General features: G+C 44.6%; 1 long non-coding RNA gene across 1 annotated transcript; it reads right to left on the bottom strand.

Annotated features, from left to right (window-relative positions):
- Positions 1-1,850: 1,850 nt before the first annotated feature.
- Positions 1,851-18,606, bottom strand: LOC134407872 (uncharacterized). Its single transcript, XR_010026066.1, has 3 exons — positions 18,423-18,606; positions 4,700-4,809; positions 1,851-1,964 (listed from the first exon to the last, which is right to left on the bottom strand). It is a non-coding gene; the product is annotated as an uncharacterized LOC134407872 (long non-coding RNA).
- Positions 18,607-22,946: the final 4,340 nt, after the last annotated feature.

Here is a 22,946-nt window from a genome sequence, read left to right as displayed (position 1 = left end):
CCTGCCTTCTCCCGGGATCCCCTGTGTGTCATTTGCATGCACAGGGATGATCCCGGGACGATCCTGAGGAAAAAGGCAGGTGTAGAAATGGCCACAGGTGCATTCTCACTTTTGAGTGGGAAACTGGACCTACCTGTCACCTTGTGCTGTGAATGTGGTGAACTTTCCTTTGCGATGACAACACATTGAAAATGGACAGTGGCCCCATTCAGAAGACACCTTAAACCATGGCTTTAACCACAGTAAATAAGGTGTGTTCTGAATGGGGCCAGTGACAAGCAAACCTTCTTTCCAACTGCTTAGCCTCTTTTTCCCCCAGATCTTTGCCTCTTTTCTCAGAAAAGAACCCCATTCCACACTCTCGCAGGGGTAATTCTAACAAGCGCCTTCTGAAACCTCAGCCACCTGATGTGCAGGTCTGCAAAACATCCAAGGCACCTCAGATGGTTTCAAGCTGCATCCGTTCTTCAACAGGGGAGCAATGGCCTGTTTGAAAAACCTCCCTTGACACTCTGCAGGAAGAGCTGGATGACATCTGTATATAAAGCTCTAATTTTAGGGGATGGGCCATAGCTTAGTGGTAAAGCACATGGTCTGCATGCCCAAGGTCACAGGTTTGATCCCTGGCATCTCCAGATAGAACTGGGAAAGACAACAGTCTGAAATCCTGGAGAACAGCTGTCCATCAGTATACATCAGTCTCCCTGCATCCTGATGCATTCTAGAGGTGTTGCATGCAGGCTGGGGATGATGGGCACTGTAGTCCACCTCTAAAGCACACCAGGATCTGGGGAGGCTGGCATAGGTGATACTGAGCTAGGTGGACTCATGGTCTGGCTTGATGGCACACTAGAGAAAGGCCCTAAGGCCTTGTACCCACCCACCATAAATGTGATGCAACCTTTCCCTGCCTGGTGCCCTCCAGCAGTTTTGGACTCCAACTTCCATCACTCATGCCTACTGGCTATGCTGGCTGGGGCTGATGGGAGTCAGAGTCCAAAACACGTGACACATTGCGTCAGGCTGCTCTAATGGCAGAAGGAGAGTGGGGGGGGAAAGGCAAGGTAACTCTCTCAGCCATCAAGCCAATTGAAATGCAACATGCAATTCACGTTGCAAAACTTAAACCACATTGCAAAGCCACCAACCCCCCTGAATTGGTCATAAAAACATAAAAGTAGATCGGCCCTCATCCAAGTTAGAGGGCAGATCTTGCCATGAATTGAGGGCTCTATGAATCACAGTTTCTGCTCATTAACGTGGCCTGACGGGTGGGGCTTTCTAGGGTGTGATGGTGCAATGTATTACCTTCGTACTCATGACAACTCATCCGCCATAATCAGACCTGAATCCAGACCAATTAAAAAACAAACAAACCTTCAGCCCAGACAGAAAGCCAACGGCTGGCACATGCCCCTGAATTAAAATACTTGAAGCACCAATAAGCGTTTCATACGAGTTTTTAAAGCCTTTTAAACGTGTCTTTCAGACACCTCCCAAGGAGGCTTAAAATATTGTAATATTTTATTTAATATGTTTTGATACGAACTCATGGTAGGAGACTATTACAAAGGCTTAAATACAATTCAGAGTCATGACTACGCTGCAAATGTGCCATGAGCCAAAATTGGTTTACAGCATGATCCTCTACAAACACATTTACTCAGAAATAAGCTCAGTTGAGCACAATGGTGCTTACTCCCAAGCAAGCGTGCAGAGGGTTACAACCTAAAGCTACGACCCTGTACACACTTACCTGGGAATGAAGCTACTTGAGCTCAATGAGTCTTACTTCTGAGTAGACATGCACAGGATCAGGCTGTAAATTACAAATCCTGAGCAACCCTGCAAGTGGAGATGGTGCATTTCTTAAAACCTGCGTGAGCCATTCTATAGAGATTCTTCAGGGCCACACTCTAGGCAAAGTTCTTCACACACAGTTAGCTGCAGGTTTGCGCCACTGCCTGCAACACAGAGAGAGAGAAAGAGAGAGAGAGAGCGTTCCTGCTCTAGATCTCTTCCTCAAATCCGGGTGAGGTCAGCCGTGGCCAGAAGTAATTACTATCCATGGGCCCTACTCAAAATGAATTGCAAATCACTTCTGAGAAAAGGATTTGCTTGTACCTCCTGTGCAAGAATCCTTTGCTATGTAGCAAGCAGGAAATCTTGAGAGAGAAGTCTAATGGATCTAGGGTGACCATGGGTCCTCTTTTACAGAGGACAGTCCTCTATTTGAAAGGCTTTCCAGAACCAACTCCAGCTTAAAGATGAAGAACTGTAAGAATTGGTTTCCTGTCAAAGGCTAGTACCTGAACAGGTAGGCACACTTGGTCAGTTTCCCGCTGTATAGTGAGATATACCACACTTCTATTTAAATTATAATAATTATTTCTAAATGGGCATCTCTACATATGAATTGGCATATCCAATTGTTTACAGAAATTGCTGTCCTCTTTTGTCTGCTTTCTTGGTGATGGTTTTTTGGGGGGGTTCAGCGATTTATAAGCAGCCACCCTGCTCAGCGACAGGTCTTATTTTGGCTCTAGCAAGGCAGGGTGTGGTAGGTACAAAAGCAATGAGATGCATCCCCTGGCTGTTCCTGATTAAGGTTCACTTCCAGGATTTGTCTCAAGGAAATCAGAACTTCATGAAAGAGCTATTAACTTCCCAGCAACACTTCTCAAGGTATCTGGACAGACTTCATTTTAAAAAGAAGAAATGTTGTCTCTCGCAAGCCTGAGGTGGAAAGCTGGGGTGGGTGGGGGGGATTTACTTCTAAGGAGTTCCATGTAGCAAGCTGGAGGAGGGGCAGCGCAAGGCATTTTGTTGCCTAATGCAAAGGACAAGGCGGCAAGCCCTCCCATTCCATGTACAAAAGCGGAGTGGGCTGGCAAATGAATCTGAACCCGAGGGCAGCAGGCTAACTTACTTTGCACAGAGTAGACCGCAAGGCACACATCTCTCTCCTTGAACACCTTGCTGCTGCATCCCAGCATCCGCTGCCTGAGGCAACTGCTTCACCAGGCCAGCCATGAGCCGGAGTTTCAGTCAGAACCAGCCAGACCCTAAAGGAGCTATCCAATGTGCTGAACCTATTTTAGCATTCCTCCTCAGACACTGCCAAAAATGCTTCTATCACGTGCCACTTTTCCATTCTTGATCCATATGTGAAACCTGCTTTGTGCGACTTACAGCATAAGTATATGCACTTCTACTCTGGAGTAAGGCCCATTGAGTTCAACCCTAACCCCTGATGTGTGGGATTGCAGCCCAAGATTCATGACATAGGGTAACAATCTCAAAATAAAACCAGTGCACCCCACTCAGAATGGCCACATAAAAAGGAGGAGAGTAATTGAATGCTACTGCTATACACCTTCTCTCCCATTTGGGGCCTGAGGAACTCTCATACATTTTATATTTACTTATTTTATTATTTATTTAAAATATTTCTAGTCTGCCTTTCAAGCAGAGATAATAAAATATTCCCAGGTCATTTTTCATGCCTATTTATTACAACAATAAAATAGACTGATGCACACCTCTCATAAAAACAACAATTAAAAACATTAAAAACAAAACATCACCACATAATCAGGAGAAGGAAAGAGTAAACAAGAAAGTTTTCAGGGTCTTCCTACAAAGATGGGGCCTGACAGATCCTCAATGGCAACTTCTTCCCGAGATGTGGGGGCCACTGCAGAAAAGGCCCTCTCATGTGTACTTGCCCACCTAACTCCTCTCAAAAGTAGGCCCTAGTTAGGTCTCATCTTGAGTATTGCATCCAGTTCTGGGCACCACACTTCAAGAAGGATGCAGACAAGCTGGATGGGGTTCAGAGGAGGGCAATGAGGATGATCAGGGGTCTGGAAACAAAGCCCTATGAAGAGAGACTGAAACAACTGGGTATGTTTAGCCTGGAGAAGAGAAGATTCAGGGGAGACATAATAGCATTCTTCAAATACTTAAAAGGTTGTCACACAGAGGAGGGCCAGGATCTCTTCTCAATCATCCCAGAGTGCAGGACACAGACTAATGGGTTCAAGTTACAGGAAGCCAGATTCCGGCTGGACATCAGGACAAAATTCCTGACTGTTAGAGCAGTACGACAATGGAACCAATGACCTAGGGAGGTCGTGGGCTCTCCCACACTAAAGGCCTTCAAGAGGCAGCTGGACAGCCATCTGTCAGGGAAGCTTTAAGGTGGATTCCTGCAGTGAGCAGAGGGGTGAATTTGATGGCCTTATCGGCCCCCTCCAACTCTACTATTCTATGATTCTTTGATAATGATTCTTTGTACCTTGATTCCCTGTCCAAATATGTTCCGTACCAAAGTTCTAGAGCACTCCAGTCATTCCATACTCCATCTTGGGAATCCCATCATACTCCATCTTGACTGATCAAGCCACAAGATGACTGTGGCTCTACCCACACACAATAAGTCAGTGTGGAACCATACCAGTGCTGCTATGCACTCCCTTTCATATATATATACACACACACCCTTTCCTGGGAGCAGGTTTTAAAAACTTTAAAAATAAATAAGTGCCCAGACCACTATTTAGTTAAATAAACATGCCAGGCACTTGGCGGGGGAGAATTAATTAAATGGTTGGAAAAGCCAGACAAACACCTGGGTGTGTGAGGTGTGAAACGGAAATCAGAACAGGATTCAAAGGCAGGTATTTTCCACCCTTACCGTGTATATTTCAATCCTTCTGCATACACACTTGTCACACTCGTCATTCTTCACGTCCCTGGAAAATCAGGCTTCATCTAGGACACTCATGACACGATACACCCCTTCACCTGTAGCAGCAAGAAAGAAAGAAAGAAAAAAGAAATGCCATTTTCACCGACCTGAAGAGGCTCTGAAATGACATGGCTATTTCTGTTGTGCCAGATTCATCCGGCCTGTTTGCACATCCCAACAACCCACTGTGGGATAATTTACCCATGGCAGCTGTTGCGTTGTGCCGGGCATCCATGAACACCTAGTTTGCCATGGCTTGTTTTGTCATGCGAACCTAGGAAGCAAGGGTTGCTTGAGGATTAGAGAAGCCATGGGTTATTTATTTGAGGGATGTCTATGAAACCAGTGGAAGCTGATGGCTCTGATGTCAGTGGGATGCTGAATCTGCTCCAGGTTTCCATCAGAACCAGTCAGAGCAGTTGCAACCTCGTCAGAGAAGCTTTCTGAGGCAACTGAGAGAGGAAGATCTGTCTACAGGTGTAGAAGAGGAGATCTTCAGCATCTTATGGCATCACAGGGTCAATGAATAAAAAATATAATTTTTATTATTATTATTAATAATAAGTATTATTATACTTATTAATATTATTAGTATTAGTAGTAGTAGTAGTATTAATAACAATAATAAATAGTAATATTAATTATTAATATTAATAATATTAATATTAATAATTAATATTAATAATTAATACTTATTAGTATTATTAGTATTATTGTACAGTACATCTCACCACAGTGTGAAGACTGTGACCAAGTGATCCGTGTGCCTTCCTGTTTAATCTGCTGTCCAGGTGCTAACAGTGGATGGGTCACAGTTCTAACAGTTCATTATCTTTAAACCAGAATTGGATGGGTCAGCCCTTCAAGCAGAGGGCACCTTCAAATAGAGGACTGTCCTTGGTGAAAGAGTACACCTGGTCACCCTAGCACACAAGCATACATAGACACAGACCATTAGTCCATTGCCTTGACATTGAAGGGCTCTCTCATCAAGATCAAAAGACTAGAAACTAAACACATACAGTACACACACACACACACACACACCCCAGAAGAGGAGACATCTGGGCAGGCAGAGCCTTCCCAAGCTGTAAGAATCTGCAGAGAACCGCTGGTGAAAAACACAAATAGTTGTTTTAGGAGAGAATTAGGCTGACGGCCACACACAACCCCCACCCCACACATACTGGCAGAAATGTTTGCAACTTTCCCCTCTGTAGTCCAGAAAGTAGAGTTGGAATGCCATCCAGGAAGTTTACTCAACTCTGAGCAGTGGACAATACCAAACACGGCTTTCCAGGCCCCTCAGCCAGTTTTTCAAGTTCCAGATTATGTAAAACACCCCAAATCCATTGTGAACAAGGAAACGGCAGCCTCTTTTCACCCTCGGCCAGCTGGCAGAGGCCAGGCTAAGGCTCTCTGCCAGCTGTGGGAGAAAGTAATTTAAGCACGGGCAGTTGCCTCACCAGGACAGCTCATGATGCAAGACGGTAGAGAGCGAAGCAACTGTCGTGCATGGGATACAGCAATCTGAAACCTGTTCCCTAGATTTGGCGTTTGCTTTTCTTTCCCAAACAGGCTGTTGCAATAGGAGGCTCTATGTAACACGGCTGCAATTTAGAAGGTTTAAAGGGTGCAAGTGTTCTCCGAAACGTGGGGCAGCGACGCCTCTGCAAATGGAAGAATCGTAGGTGGGAAAAGGGAGGGGGGGAACCACAGTTCCCCAAGTTTGATCATCACGGGTCACTGTAGCAAGTCCTAAAATGAAAGCAAAGGCTTTTGATGTTGTGCATGTGAAAGAGGAGATGAGGCTTATCCTTGTAATATGAAATCCTGGTTTAGCATTACTTCTGAACCAGGCCTAAGAGTTCCTGTAAATTTCATGTATGCTTCATCAAACAAACCGACATGGGTTAGGGAATGACACACACAGCCAGATCTTGGGCATGTTCTTGCTGTTTTTATTGTTGGTTTTATGTTTTTTAATTGCTATTTCATTGCAATTGTGTTTTTATTGCTTTTACTATTTTCATATTTCATTGTTGTAAGCCGCCTTGTGAGGACTTCTGCCCTGAAAGGTGGCCAAAAATGTTTTAAATAAATAAATAAATGTTGACTTGTTATTAGCAAGTTCCCCTGATTTCTCTGGGAGTTGCTCCCAAGTATGCCCACATAGAATTTCAACCTTAGCTATAACAAATTAATTCGCCCCACCTTGCTTTGCAAGTCGGCATTGTGAATCATTGTCAGGTTTTCCCACATGAATGAGAACAGAGATGTCTTGATCCGGGAAGGAAGCCTTTATTGATTTGAACAAGGTCAGCCACAACTCTTCCCAAACCATAAATGTTAATGGTCAAGCTATGAACTGACCCACTTGGGAGGGGGGGTGTTTGCCTTTCAAACAAACATCGGGGTAAGGGAATGCTGTGGATGTCATATATCTTGACTTCAGCAAAGCTTCTGACAAAGTGCCCCATGATATTAACAAACTAGTTAAAAGTGGGCTAGATGGAACAACTATTAGGTGGATTCACAGTTGGCAACAGAATTGGACTCAAAGAGTACTTATCAATGGAACCTTCTCAAACTGGGGAGAGGCAACGAGTGGGGTACCACAGGGCTCAGTCCTGGGACCAGTGCTTTTCAACATTTTTATTAATGATTTGGAAGAGGAGGTGCAGGGAACGCTGATCAAATTTGCAGATGACACAAAATTGGGTGGGATAGCTAATACCCTGGAAGACAGAAACAAACTTCAAAGTGATCTTGATAGGCTGGAGTGCTGGGCTGAAAACAACAGAATGAAATTTAACAGGGATAAATGCCAAGTTCTACATTTAGGAAACAGAAACCAAAGGCACAGTTACAAGATGGGGGATACTTGGCTCAGCAACTACTACTTTGTCTGGAAACAAAGCCCTATTAAGAGAGACTGAAACATCTGGGCATGTTTAGCCTGGAGAAGAGACGACTGAGGGGAGACATGATAGCACTCTTCAAATACTTGAAAGGTTGTCACACAGAGGAGGGCCAGGATCTCTTCTCAATCATCCCAGAGTGCAAAACAAGGAACAATGGGCTCAAGTTACAGGAAGCCAGATTCCAGCTGGACATCAGGAAAAACTTCCTGACTGTTAGAGCAGTATGACAATGGAATCAGTTGCCTGGTGAGGTTGTGGGCTCTCCCACACTAGAGGCCTTCAAGAGGCAGCTGGACAACCATCTATCAGGGATGCTTTAGGGTGGATTCCTGCATTGAGCAGGGGGTTGGACTTGATGGCCTTGTAGGCCCGTTCCAACTCTGCTATTATTATTATTATTATTATTATTATTATTATTATTATTATTATTATTATTATTTATTTATATAGCACCATCAATGTACATGGTTCTATGATTCTATGAAAGAAGAGCGGTGATGAGCTCAAAATTCCCTCATTCACCCATCCGTGGTCTGAAGTTACTTCAACTGCTTTGCAATGTAAAGAAAACAGAACTCAGGGGGAAATGATCATGGAATGGAAGTAGATGCATCGTTTTGCCCTGTGTTAACCTTGGCAAAATGGTGAACTGTATTAGAGAAAATGCTAGGGCAGTCCTCTCAGCGTATGTGCTACCACATTGATGCTCTTAAATACATTGCCACATCCAGTGAACACCTGAGCTTCACAGTTCACTATTCGGGTCTCAGAATAATATAGGCCAAACATGTGATATGAGAAACAAGACACGGGATGCTTTTAAAACTTCGTTCCTTGGATCGTCAGCAGATCCTCTAAAGCTGGGTTCTAACTTTCTATTTTAACTTTAGACAGCTACTGGAGCCATAACTTATTCTTAAGTATTTATAGAACGTCTTTTACAATAAGCTCAATGCAGGTGGCAAAACCACTAAGAATAATAATAGCACAGTTATAAGAGTAAAACAGGTAAAACAGCAGATTAAAAAACAACATGCCAATGATTAAAAATCCAAGATAGAGTAACAGCCAGGTTAAAAGGGGGCATACATAACAATGCCCTGAATGAGTAGTCATATGCCTGAAAACTTGGTGCTGTTCTTAAGTGACAGTCAAACATGACAGAGAGAATGTGGTATAGTGGTTAGAGTGTTGGGCTGGGAATTCAAGTCCTCACTTGGCCATGAAGCTCACTGGGTGATGTTGGGCCAGTCACTGGCTCTCAACCTAACCTACCTCACAGGGTTGTTATGAGGATAAAATGGGCAGGTGGACAGCCACGTAAGCTGCTTTGGATGCCTTACAAGAGGGGGGAAAGGCAGGATATAAATGCAACAATAAATTAAATAAGTCAAAAACATTCCTCCAGTTCCCGAAACTAGACATGATGCAACCAGGAACTCCCATTTCAGGGCAGCTGTATCAAGTTGCTAATTTGATCAGGAAAGTGGTGAGTGTTTGCTTAATCCAGGGATGGGGAATTTGTGGCCTTCCAGAGGGTGTTGGACTCCATCTCCCAGAATTCCTGACCATTGGTCATGCTGTCTGGGGCTCATGGGAGTTGGAGTCCAACAACATTCAGAAGGACACAGGGTTCCCCACCCCTAGTTTAACCCTTTCCTCTCTGCGCCCATCACCCCATCACATTTCTTTCTCAATTTATATCACACATATTTTTCATGGAGCTCAAGGTCGAGTACTTCGTCCTCCCCCTTTCCCCATCACAACAACCCTGTGAGGTAGGCTAGGGCTAAGAAAGAATGGGCAGAATGCTATGGGATGCTTCCGCCCCACCAATTCTCTTCTGCCCTGCCAATTGCACTGTGCAGGCAGTCCCCGCACTGCTTACGCAACAGCAATTTGGCACTTCCAAGGCAATCCAAAACAAGTGAGAATGCTCATTTCTGGAAGGAGGCAAGTCAAGTGAACCCACTTAAGGGAGCTCCGCTGACCTGTCACCTTCCCGAAACTAGCATTTCCACTCATTTCGGAGCTTCCCCTACGAAGCACTAAATCTCCCTCGTGAAAGCAGTGGGTCCCACTTATGCAATAGAAATGGCGAGACCCACCATTTGCGGAAGGGAAAAGGTGTGGTGGAAAGGAACCTGAGGGGGGCGTGAGCACTGCATTAGATTCTGGCCATTGATTGGACCATGGTCACCCATTGAGCTTCCTGAGCAAGGATTTGAACCCGATTGGGGGGCGCACATGTCTGTTTTCCTTCAAAATAAAAATGGCCAGCTTATGTGGACTTATTATTTTAAAAAAAACACTGTGAATAATATAACATGCAGTTCTGGCATTTGGTATTTCCTAATGAGGGTTATAGGACTTCCTTGTAAATATATCTATTGAGCTCTTACAAGTGGAATAGTGCACCTACCTGTCACTATAGCTAATGCTTATCAAATCAAATAGACATCATGCACAGTAATGGTAACCCGTCGCACGTCGCAGTGAAGCCAAAATGGGAGTATTGAACAACAATATCAGCTGACTCAGGATGAGGGTAGAGGAGAGGCAAGTTTTGCAGAAATGGGGGAGGGGAATTCAGGAAAAAAACCTAAGGTGATCATTTTCCCCACCCTAAAAGAGCCTAAAGAGGTATCTATTGAGGGTAGAGTGTCTATGGTGCAATGAAATGGGTTAATTGCAGCCCAAGGGCCAAATTTTTCTTCAGAAAAGTTTTTGAGGCCCTCATCCCGGTGGTGGGAGGGTAAAGATTGCCTATCCCTCAATAGAGTGTCTATTGAGGGTAGAATGGAATGGAGTCACCTTAAAGATGACACGGCTAGCTGGCCGGCTAGAACATTGAACGGGAGCTAGGGTAGTCACATGCACCTTTAATAGTTGTGTAGAAGAAGTAAGTTCAGCAGTTAAAGCTTGTCATGCAAGCTCCATCTGATGAAATGCCTCCTTCCACACAGCGGTTCAAGGTGCGAGAGCCCTGCTCTTTTTTGCTTCTGACCAGCCTAACAGGAGCACTCCAAGCTGCAACATCCTGCAATAATGTTAAACAGGATCATTCCCTTTGCAGACATCAGCAACCACGTTGCACCGACAACGTTATTTCTTTTCCTCTGCTGCCGCACCATAGATTAAGATTGCATTTAAGAAAAGCAGACTCACTGCCCTCCACTGCAGCCCGTGTGCGTTGGCAAGGGGCCACGATGCATTTTCTAAATGATTCCTGTGTCTGTCTGGACTCTCCCAAGTGGCTCGTGGCAGGACGCCACCCCAGCGATGCCAAAGGCACGGAACAAGCATTTCCAGAGCCCAGCCAAAGGTTGCAGGAATCATCTAGAAAAGTTGCCCTTTTCTGCTGAGACTTGTTCGGCTGAAGCACCTTGGAGAGCTCCTTTAGCGTTCTGGCTGGTTCTGACTTGAAACGTGGAATGGATTCACTGCCCCATTGACATCAGAGCCACCAGCCTCCACTGACCTTTGCCCCATTTTGCCTTTGTCCCCTCCCACCGCTGGGTTGAAAGCTCCAAGAGATTTTGCGCCAGGCGAAATCTGGCCCTTGGGCTGCAATGTACCCATTTCGTTGCATTTGATGGAGAGAGAGAGAGAACCCAGTGGCAAAAATGTAGCACAGACAAGACAAGCCAGCCTGCAGCCCCAGGGTATGGTGAGGTACCCATATAGCCAGCTTTTGTCCCCCAGAAGAGCACTGTTGTTGCATTTTGTTCCCACTATAACAGCCCTGAAAGCAAGATATGAAAGGCATCAACCTAGCATCCATGTTGACAAACTCCATTGGTCTTGTTGCATTTTAAAAACAACCCTATGTATGTGAAATTCATCAATTTTTATTTACTTCTTTGGCATGGGCTAAACTTTGATGGTTAGGTGCTTTGAGCTAAACATTACAGCTTAACATGTTGTATAAACCATGACTTAGTGTATCGTGTGAACCATTCCGAACCATGGTGGCTACATGACCAAGGTTTAAACACGTTAACTAACCATTTGCTGCAAAAGGGTTAGTGGCGTAACCATGGCTTAGCATGTTGTCCGACCAGGCCCAGTAGCAGCGTAGTGTTTAAAGCACTTCACATACGCCATTTCAGGAATCCTTCCCCAAACCATGTAAGGTAGGACAATATAATTATCCCTGTATGATACAAGTGCCAGTCTGGTGTAGTGGTTATAGAGTTGCACTGGGACTTCAGAGATCCAGGTTCTAGTCCTCACTCAGCCATGAAGCTCATTAACCTACCTCACAGGGTTGTTGTGAAAATAAAATGGAGAAAAGGAGGATCATGTAAGCCACCTTGGGTTCCTTTTGGGGTGAGGGGGAAGGCGGGATATAAATGTAATAATAAAATAAATAAATAAACAATGAGCTGGCTGAGAGAAGTCGCTTCCTTATGGCTACCTGATAAGTTCATGAGGAAAGATTTGAAATGAGGGCACTTCTGATTCACAGCTCAGAACCATGCTAAATTGGATGACAGACTAAATTAAAAGTGCATTTCTTCCAGTGAGGGGGGGGGGCATATGTTGTGCTTGCAATCTAACAAAAGGGGATACGGGAAAGCCATTTTGAGGAAGGAATGGAGGGTGTGCAAAATTAATAATTTTGCAGCCAGCCTTCTCAAGATGCTCCCTCTACCATATCTTTGGGTTAGTAATAGGTGGAAGTTAGAGGAACAAGCAGGATGATACATTAGGGTGACCATATGAAAAGGAGGACAGGGCTCTTGTATCTTTAACAGTTGTATTGAAAATGGAATTTCAGCAGGTGTCATTTGTATATATGGAGAAATCCCCTTCTCATGAAACTGTTAAAGATACAGGAGCCCTCTCCTCCTTTTCATATGGTCACCCTAGATAAATATTACTAGTGACGTTTATTTTCTTGAGTAGGGTAAATTCCAAACAGATGCATTTAAGGCAGGCACATTGAACCTCTTACAGCCCAAGGACCAAATTCCATTTCAGAGTGGCTCTCGGGAGCCGCATTCTGATGGTGGGGCCAAAAACCCCAGCAGATGTTACCTTGAAGCTCTTACTGCCGGTAACGAATCCTTAGGAGATGCATTTCAATCGTTTAGACTGGAGAGGGGGAAACGGCACAAAAGTGGGGAGACCACCAAACCACCAGCAGTCAGGGAAAGGGGGTGGAGCCAGATTCGAACCCCAAGTAGGACAGATTTGGCCCACGGGCCTGAGGTTCAACACCTCTGATTTAATGCTTGTTTTGCTGAGAAATCCCCAGTACCCGTCCCACATAATCCAGCCAACGGCACTGGGTGTGGTTATGCAGGCTTGGTTTTGTGGCCTACAGGACGTGAGATGCAATGTTTTATGAAGCACAATGGTACGTGAAGGAATAACTATTTGTACCCAGACCAGCGCCGGGCCGAGATAGTTTGCTGCCTGAATCAGACCCAAAATGCTCCCATTAGGGTTGAAACCTTTTTTAAAAACAAAAAACAACAAAAAACACCTGTTTGCACATTCCTGTCTTCCTCTTAATTGTTTACTGTTGTTTGCCACGTAGTGTGAATGTGTGTGTTAATGTTTGTATTCTTTTAGGATTGCATGATCTGTCCAGTGAATATTTGTTTTGGAAGAGACTAAAAATATAGTAAATAAATACATCTCTCACCACCACCACCCTTTTAATGGTGCCGCCCGAGGCAAGGTCACCTCACCTCACTCTGCTGCTTGTCAGGGCCAACCCTGAAGAGGGTTGGCCCTGTATGTACTGTGCAAAATTAAATGTGAAGGATAAATAAAATTCTACACTCCAGTAAGTTAAAGCCTAATACCTTCCATCTTTCAAATTTGCCACAAATACCAACATAATAGAGGACAGGAATTGGGGGAGCGGGCAAGTTAAGATATATAAAAATAAAGCATATGCAAAATATGTAATCAAATTGCAATGCTGAAAATGCACCCCTGGGTGCCCCCGCCAATTGCACAGCAGCTCTCGGCAGTTACAAAGGAAAGGACCTTTTCAGTGGTGGCACCCAGCTGGTGATATGCCCTCCCCAAAGAGGCTCACCTGGCACTGTATCGTGGTCTTTTCAGTGCCAGGTAAAGGTCTTCTTATTCTGCCAGGCATTTTAGTTCTTTGCTTTTTGATGCTTTTAAATCTGTAATTGTATTTTAAATCTTTACACTGCTGGTTTTTAGTTTAGTTTCATACTGCAGCTTTTGGGTTTGTTTGTTTTTAAAAAAATCATAGTATGTTTTATCATACTTTGTTTTATGGTTTTAATTGTTATGAACTGCCCAGACTGCTTCAGCTATTGGCCAGTACAGAAATGTAATAAATAAATAAAATAACGACATCAGATACAAAAAGGAGGCAGAGGAGGGAGCTCCCAAAATATATCACAAAGCAAATGGGGGAAAGGAGGGGAGATAATTTAGATTATCCTCCCCCTAGAGATGTGTTGGGTCTACAGGTCCCCTCATCCCTTGATACCTTGGCCATTGACCATGCTGGCTGTGGAATTTAGGTATTATTGTGACTAGAAGGCACCAGGTTGGGAAGGCGGAGTTAGATTATTGGTCTTCAGTTGTTTCAGTGGGAACAACAACTGGGATACACCATAACCCATGTTAAGACCATCAGAAGAGCCACGCTGGATAAGACCAAGAGTCCATCAAGTCCAGCACTCTCTTCACACAGTGGCCAACCAGCTGTCAACCAGAAACCCACAAGCAGGACACGGCGGCAACAGCATCCTCCTACCCACATTCCCCAGGTTTACTGTCTCTGATACTGGAGGTAGCACATAGCCAACAGAAGCCATTGATAGTCTTCTTATGTTGGTTTGGAGGTCATGCGTTGAATATCATGCTATGTTTCAGGCACCACCACAAACATAATTTACTTTCCCTTTGGGGATGGGGAGGGGCTGTTGTCTTCCGAGGAAAAAGAGAAGCTGAGAAAAGGAGGGATGAGGGAAACAGGGAAAATGGACATGCATATATGTGGGGTCTCAGGATTAAGAAGTGGGTCCCAGGTCTGAAAAATTGAAGACTACTGATGATAATAATAATAACAATAACAATAATACATTTATTTCTTACCCGCCTCTCCCTCTGGATCAAGGCGGGGAACAACATAGAATACAAAAATATTATAAAACTATTTATTTATTTATTTATTTATTTATTACATTTCTATACCGCCCAATAGCCGGAGCTCTCTGGGCGGTTCACAAAAATTAAAACCATTCAAAGTATAAAACAACAGTATAAAACCATAATATAAAATACAATATAAAAGCTCAACCAGATAAAAACAGCAGCAATGCAAAATTACAAATTTAAAACCATGTTATTTAAAATTTATAGATTGTTAAAACGTTGGGAGAATAAAAAGGTCTTCACCTGGCGTCTAAAAGCATATAATGTAGGTGCCAAGCGAACCTCCTTAGGGAGCTCATTCCACAGCCGGGGAATTAAAACATATAAAACTAATACATTATTAAAATATCAGCCAGACATCTTAAAATTCTTAAAATTTACTGATCTAAAAGGCATACTTACAATAATTGCACAGTATGCGCACAAGATAGTCAGTGCATGACCTCCAAACCAATATAAGCAGACGGTGCACCTTTTAGGGGGATACGGTATCAGCCAGCCATCAATATGTTCCTAGTAGAGCACTTTAAAAATAGCCACTGTCAGTTACAAGGTCCATTCAGGAACGTTGATCAGTGGACCATGTGCAAAGCGGTTGTGCCTTTCTCTTGGAAGCTACATTCTAGTGTTGAGCCCAGAAGTCCCGGAGCTGATCTCTGATCTGGCATTGTCACATTCAAGATTCCGTCTTTGTAATTAAACGCCATACCACCCATATATATAACCATCCAGGACTATCTGCCAACCGAGGCTACATTTCATGCCTCTGATGAAGCGGGCTCTAATCAAGAAAAGCTTCTGACCCCAATCAATCTGTTAATCTTTAAAGCGATACTGGGCTTTTTTCTTTTCTTTTTATGGTGCACGTCTACTGTAAACAGACTAGCACAGTTAAACTAACCCCTATTGCTATTAGTTCATCTTCCTGCTGGTGGTTTTTAAAGGAAGGGAGAAAAGAAAAGAAATCACACCGTGGCCTTGGCTAGGGTGACCATATGAAAAGGAGGACAGGGCTCCTGTATCTTTAACAGTTGTATTGAAAAGGGAATTTCAGCAGGTGTCATTGGTATATATGGAGAATCTGGTGAAATTTCCTCTTCATCACAACAGTTAAAGCTGCAGGTGCCCTGCCCTCTTTTAAATCTGGTCACTCTAGTATAGCTCCTGCAGCTTTAATTGTTGTGATGAAGAGGGCATTTCACCAGGTTCTCCAGAGAGGTCTGCCTGGCGCCTACACTGTACTCTTTTCATCGCCAGCTGAAGACCTTTTTATTCTCTCAGTATTTTAACACTTAATTTCAACTTAAATTTAAACTTTACTGTTCTAACTCCGTACTTTAATCTTACATCAATTTTGCTGCATGGTTTTATCCTGGTTGTGCTTTTTATACTGTATTTTGTATTTGTGTTTTTAACCTGTTGGTTGTTTTATTATGGCTTTAATTTCTGTGAACCGCCCAGAGAGCTTCGGCTATTGGGCGGTATAAAAATGTAATAAATAAATAAATACAAATGACACCTGCTGAAATTCCCTTTTCTATGCAACTGTTAAAGATACAGGAGCCCTCTCCTCCTTTTCCTATGGTCAGACTACCTTGGCTAGCTCTCTGGAGAGACAGAGGCCCCTCTTCTAGGGTGACCATGTGTCCCCCTTGAAAGAGGACAGTCCTCTATTTGAAGGGTTGTCTAAATCTAGTTAAAAATAAGAACAGTTGTCCATCCACAATTAGCACCTGAACAGCAGACTTAACTGGAAGACACAAAGGTCTTCCTATTGTAGAGTTAGAAAAAGGGCAGGAAAGGGCAACTAAAATGATCAAGGGGCTGAAACTACTCCCCTAGAAGGAAAGGTTACAACAGCTAAGATTGTTTAGCTCGGAAAAAAGCCGAGTGAGGTGGGGAGAGGAGACTGATAGAGGTGTTCAAAAGTATGCATGTTTTGGAGGAAGTGGAGAGGGAGACATTTTTCTCCGTCTCTCATAATGCTAGAACCCAAAGGGGTCATCCCATGAAGCTGATTGGTGGGGAGACTCAGGACAGATCAAACGAAGGAGGTCTTCACACAGCACATAGTTAAGCTGTGGAATTCACTTCCACATGATGTAGTGATGGCCACCAATTTGGATGGCTTTAAAAGGGGATCAGAGGAGAACGGCTACTAGTCTTGATGGCTATATACTACCTCCGGTCTCAGCGCTAGTATGCCTACGCACAGCAGTTGTTGGGGAACATGTGCACGAGGGCGCTGTTGTACGCGTGTCCTGTTTGTCTTTTCCTGTGGGAAGCTGGTTGGCCACTGTGTGAAGAGAATGCTGGACTAGATGGACCCTTGGAAGCTTTAACCAGTGCTAAGAGCAACAGAACGTCTGTGGTTTGCCTCCTGGAGAGACGGTTTGCTTTGGACTCTGCCCTGGTTGCAGAGGTTTGAATTCCAGGGCAATGTGTGAAACCCGGCTGGCACGCAAGCGGCAGAGTGGACGTTCTCCAAGGCGAAAGAGAGAGAGAGAAATTCTGCAGTGCTTCTTTGGCAGAACATTTCACTCTATGCCAGGAATGTGCTGATCTTTCACTCGGAGGCCAAGGAAAATCCTCCTCGAGCATCAGAGAGCCTGTCCTAAATTGCAGGGCACTGCAGAGTTACAAGGCACTTAAAAAAAAAAATGCAAAAGATTTATAAATAAAGTCAGTGCCAGAGAAGGAGCAAAAGCTGGTTTTTGGAGGGAGAGGGAGAGAGACTGCAAAGATGCCTCGGAAGACAAACAGGTGTTCCCAACTACCTGCCCGTTGAAGTTGGAGCAAGGAAAGCAGGAAGTCTTCTTAGACCAGTGAGCATGCACAGAGGGGAGGGGAGGGGTAAGTGGAGAAGCCTGCCCGAGCAGCCACCGCTTATGCAAGGAAGTTCCCTTCCTGCAGCCGCTTCTCAGCCTCTCTGCTGAGTAATGGCAAAAGAAAAGGGGGGAAAAACGCCAACGTCACCGCACAACCCAAAGCCCGGAGATGCAAAGTCATCCGGAGCGCCGGGAAAAATCTCAGGAGGCTAAAGGTGATCCGGAAGAGACAACAAGTGTGTGTGTTGGGGGGAGGGTTTGGCACATTCGTACCCCTCCTTCCCCACCCCCACCCCCACCACCACAAGACGCTTCACACACACTCCCAAATTACATCCGTCTTAAGCAAAACAAAACCGAAAGAAAGTAGAGGGGGAGAAAAGACCGGTGACGAGAAGATCGGCGAATCTACCCAAAGTCACATCAGAGAACTCACCACCTCGGAGCTTTTTCTCCAAAGCGGTCAATTCATCCGCAGGCTCTCCGGTTCCCCGTCCCCCCTCCCTCCTGCCCCGGATTGTTTGTCCTCTTGTGCAAGCTGACCTGGGAAGGGGGGGGGAGGTAGAACCAGCCCCTCTTCCTCCTTCAGACGCCGGGTCTTGGTCCCTTCCTCTCTCTGGATCTCCTCCCCAAAGACCTGAGCACTCGTAAACCGGCTGCCTTTTTAAAAAAATTAATTGCCTTCTCCCTGTTTGCCTGTGGGTTTGCCCCATAACTCCAGCAGCCCTCCCACCCGCTTCCCCTTCCTGATCTGGGCCTTACCTGAGCCGCTCACTTTGCAAAAGAGGCCGGGACCCAGCCCAGCGGGTGGTGGGAGAGTTAAAGAGTCCTCGCCCTTTAAGACGAACCTTCTCTCTCGCCCCTTCCAGCCGGCTCCAGAGCCCTTTCCACCTGCACCAGCTGGAGACCTGCCTCCCCTGACGTCACTCCAGCGATCCGGCCCCGCCCCCGACCACTATTCGCAGCGGTCACTGGCTGGCTGCCCCGCCTATCATTTCCCCAAGGGACTTCAGTTCTCCAGAGTTAGCGGCTGCAGAGGGTGGAGGCAGGTGAAGCTGTGACCAGGAGAGGCGGGTGGCTCCGATTTCAGTGGGACAGCGAATCCGTTCTGACTTTCAGACAGAACTCTAAAGGAGCTATCCAAAGTGCTGAACACTGCCCCCAAAATGGGTTCAGCACCTCGAATAGCTCCTTTAGAGGTCTGGCTGGGTCTGATTTTAACCTAGAATGGATTCACAGCCCCACCGAAATCGGAGCCACCAGCCTCCACTGTCTGTGACGTTCCGGGAGCAAAGCGGAAAAGAATCTTCTTCTTCTCAAGAAGAAAGTGAAATAGGGTCAGTGTATGCAAGAAGCCAGAGCAAAGTGAGGAACGGGTGGTCTCCCCCACCCCCTTTTTAAAAATCCATCTTCCCTAACCCTTAATGCCATTGAATGAAATGGTTCGGCATTCTGATTGGCTAGGAGGGGTCATGACGCAACAGAAGGTCATTGCCTGGGCACTGCTCTGAGGTCACTAGTCCTCTGCAATTCCTTCCAGAACGCTGCTAATGAATATGTTCCATCACTGAAATCCAGACCCAAAGTTTCTCATTTGCAGGTTTACCATTGCACCAGCATTAAAAAAAAGGGGGGGGAGCATCCTGTCACCCACTGAAATATTTAAAAGTACCAAGTGAACAATCTGCCCCCATGTTGGAAATGGGTGGGTGTGTTTTGCTGCCTGAGGCAGGGCAGCAAATGATGCAGCCTCTACTTTCCCCATTCTAAGGCGAGCTGCATAGTACCCAAGAACTGCCAAGTTATTTTTTGTTTCTAAGGCAGAAAATCCCACAAGCTGCTCTTCTCCCTGTCTGGCAGTAAAAAAAATACAAGAATAAACTGAAGGCACAATCGTATGCATGCTTACACAGGAAAAGGACCCACAATTCCCTGCATTCCCCAGCCAGCATGCTGGGAGTTGTGGGACTTTTTTCTGTGCATAGATTTGCTCCCTAAATAACAAACAATGGATTGCCATTTCATGACACCAGCTACCTCGTTCTGCTTAATGGTGGGGCGAGCCAAAGGCATTGTTCTTAGGCAATGGTCCCTGGCCAGGTGACCTCCAGAAGTTCTGGACTACAACTCCCATCAGCCCCAGTCAGCACAGTCAGTTGTGGGGAATGCTGGGAGTTGTATTCCAAAACATCTAGAGGTCACCAGGTTGGTGAAAGCTTGTCCTAGGGCACACTCATTATAGATGAAATTAATATTGTCCTTTCCCTGTGACAGAGACAAATTCTAGTGATGATTTTAATTAACCTTTGCTACCAGAACGGCCAGAGGGCTTTTTTTTCCTTCTGTAGAGTGCAGCAGAGAGCAGTCACGAGAGCAGAGTGTGTAAACCAACTTCCCCCAATCTGGGGCCCTCCAAACGCATTGGACTGCAAATCCCAGCATTCCTGACCATTGGTCATGCCGGCTGCGGCTGATGGGAATTGTAGTCTGTAACATCTGGAGTGTGTGTCAGGTTGAGGACGCCTGCTGTAAGCTGCTGTTTATGCTGAGATTTGACAGCTTTTTTAAAAAAGAGAGAGAGAGAGAGAAGGAAATGAAGAAATGCCTTTGTTGAACTAATTAGCCCAGTACAATCCTGGAAGTAGGCTTTTCAAGGCTACAACAGATGTTATTTTACATTCATGTTTAGAAGTCCCATCTCTTCCCCTCTCCCCATTTTTTCTTTAGAGTAGGTGCAGTTTAGAGTAGGTGATTTAGACTGGAACCCTAACATGGGTGATAACAGGGCTTTTAAGATCTGGATCAGCCCCCCGTGTACCTACTCTAAAAGAAAATTAAAGAAAAAGAAAGATATGAGTACTAGAAACAGATTTAAAGTAATGTCGGGTTTGGCCCTACATTACAAAGAACTCTTCTTCTACTGTATAAGTTCACAACACCTGTATTTCTTTATTTTTAAAGGTAATGTTCTGTAACACGCTTTTTCCAGTTTAGGCTGGACAGTGGTATTCCAAATAATAGTGAAATCCTGAACATCTCTATCAGAAGTAAGACCCATTGAGCTCAATGGAACTTACTTCTAGGTAAGTAAGTTTATGATTGCAGCCTAAGTCTGTAATCCTATGTGCACTTACCCAGGAGTAAGTCTCATTGAACACAATAGAACCTACTTCAGAGCAAACGTGCCTAAGGAAAGATGCACAATAGTAACTGTTTCAGCCAACCTTCTTCTGTGTTTTTGGAGAATATTCAACTTGATTAGGTGAACACTGCTTTCATTTTAAGAACTAGCCATGGCCCATATTGAACCTGCCTGAACTTTACAGTCATCATCATCATCATCATCATATTGGATCGAGGTGGGGAACAACAACTCCCTTTGGATTGAGGCGGGGAACAGCATTAGTACAACAAATCAACACATCTTAAAAATTCTTGGTTTCACTTTAATCTGTGTAGGCCTGCCAGAAAAGGCTAGTCTTTAAAGCTTTCTTAAATTCAGAGAGAGTTAAGTTTATGAATCTCCTCCAGCAGGCCATTCCACAATCTGGAGGTGACAGAAGAAAAGGTCCTCTGGGTAACAGTTGTCAGCCTTGGGTCGGCTTTCTGACCTATCATTACTGAAAACCCAGAGACAGGGCCTTCTTGCTGGTGGTTCCACAGCTGTGAAACAGTCTCCCTCCAGTGAAATCCAACAGGCTCCTTGTCTCTTTCTACTCTCACAAGGGGCAGTAAAGATGTTGTTATTGTTAATCAAGCAGGCTTTGAGTGTTTCATTTTCTGTTATTCCCGTTGTTTTCAATTGTCTCTGCTGCTGCTTTTTCTTTGCCATTTGATTGATTCTGTTGCATTTTTACAATTTGCTTAGCTTTTTTGCATATATTTCTTATATATATTTAAAAACTGCTAATTTCAATTTAAATAATAATAATAATAATAATAATAATAATAATAATAATAATAGTCTTTCTAAATTGCCTTTTTTAAATGAAACGTTTGCTTGGAACACCAGCAGTTACAGAAGAATGTTGTGTAACTCAAAAGCTCACATCCAGTATCTTGGGGGCTGATTGGATCAAGGGAAATTCTTGCAACACTCATGGTGCTTCTTGTTCTGTAGGACAAACCAACAAAGCAATGCAAAGTATGTGATGAAATCCATTATCATTTCAAATGGTTTCCCCAAGGGAAAGTGTCATTATAACTAGAATAGCAGGAATGCCAGGCTTATTCATCTAGTTTATTATTGCCAACACTGACCAGCAGCAGCCCTTCAGGCTTTCAGAGAGGGGTCTTTTCCAGCCCTCCCTGGAGATGCTGGGCATTGAACCTGCATGAAAAGCAGGTACCTGGATCAAGCAGATCCGGGAGCATGGCCCGCCCGCACAGTGTGGTGGTTGTGAAAGCAAAGCTGGCCCGGGTTGTGCTTACCCATGCAGCCTGCGGGCTTATCGGCTTTGTGCATGCATTCTCCAACTAGCTGAGTCACTGCTCTCCAGCCAGGGGCTGTGCTGACGGGGCACTGGAAAGTGTTATTCAAAAAAACCCACACAAACAGAAAGGCAGCAGTGCGTGCATGTGAGCAAGTGATAGAGTGCTTGCATGCGCCACCCGGACCGAGCCGGAGATCAACAGGTCAGCAATGGGATACCAGCCAGTTTGAGCTGAAGCAACATAATCTACCTGACGGGCTGTACGATTGCAGTGCCATTTTTCTGCAGGGTTTTTTAGAAGTGCAACTGTGGTGCATGTGGGCAATTTTAGTTTTTGGATCCCTTCAGATAACCATGTCTACTGCTTCTCTTTTTTCTTCCCCCATCACCATCCCATGCTTTACAACTGTTCCTGCATTCCTGATACGTTTGAACAAGAAAAGAAAAGAAAAACCTGTTTGCCAGCTATGTTTTGCACACGTATATACACCCAATCTTCTGCACGTTTTTGCATGTTCAACGCACTTAAATCATGGGACCATCATAACTACAGGCATAAAACAGAGTTTGTGTCTGCTGTCCTGCTGCTAAACAAATAACCATCATTTTGTTGTAAAGGTAAAGAATAATTATTTTTAAAGTGAAAATGATAACCCGAGCACCTGTAGCCATGTACAAGCCCCGCTAGCCACCTCCTGACTATAAAATGTCATAATCCTTATCTTCAGTGTTCCAGAAGATCAAAACAAAGAATTAGAAATATGAGCAGAACTAATCACTCAAGCACACAACCTCATCCACAGTCTACATGTCAAGTCACCATACATACAGTATATAACATGCATACATTTAG

This window comes from Elgaria multicarinata, chromosome 13 (assembly GCF_023053635.1).
Source record: "Elgaria multicarinata webbii isolate HBS135686 ecotype San Diego chromosome 13, rElgMul1.1.pri, whole genome shotgun sequence".
Lineage (NCBI taxonomy): Eukaryota > Metazoa > Chordata > Lepidosauria > Squamata > Anguidae > Elgaria > Elgaria multicarinata.
This window is presented reverse-complemented; position numbering and strand designations above follow the sequence as displayed.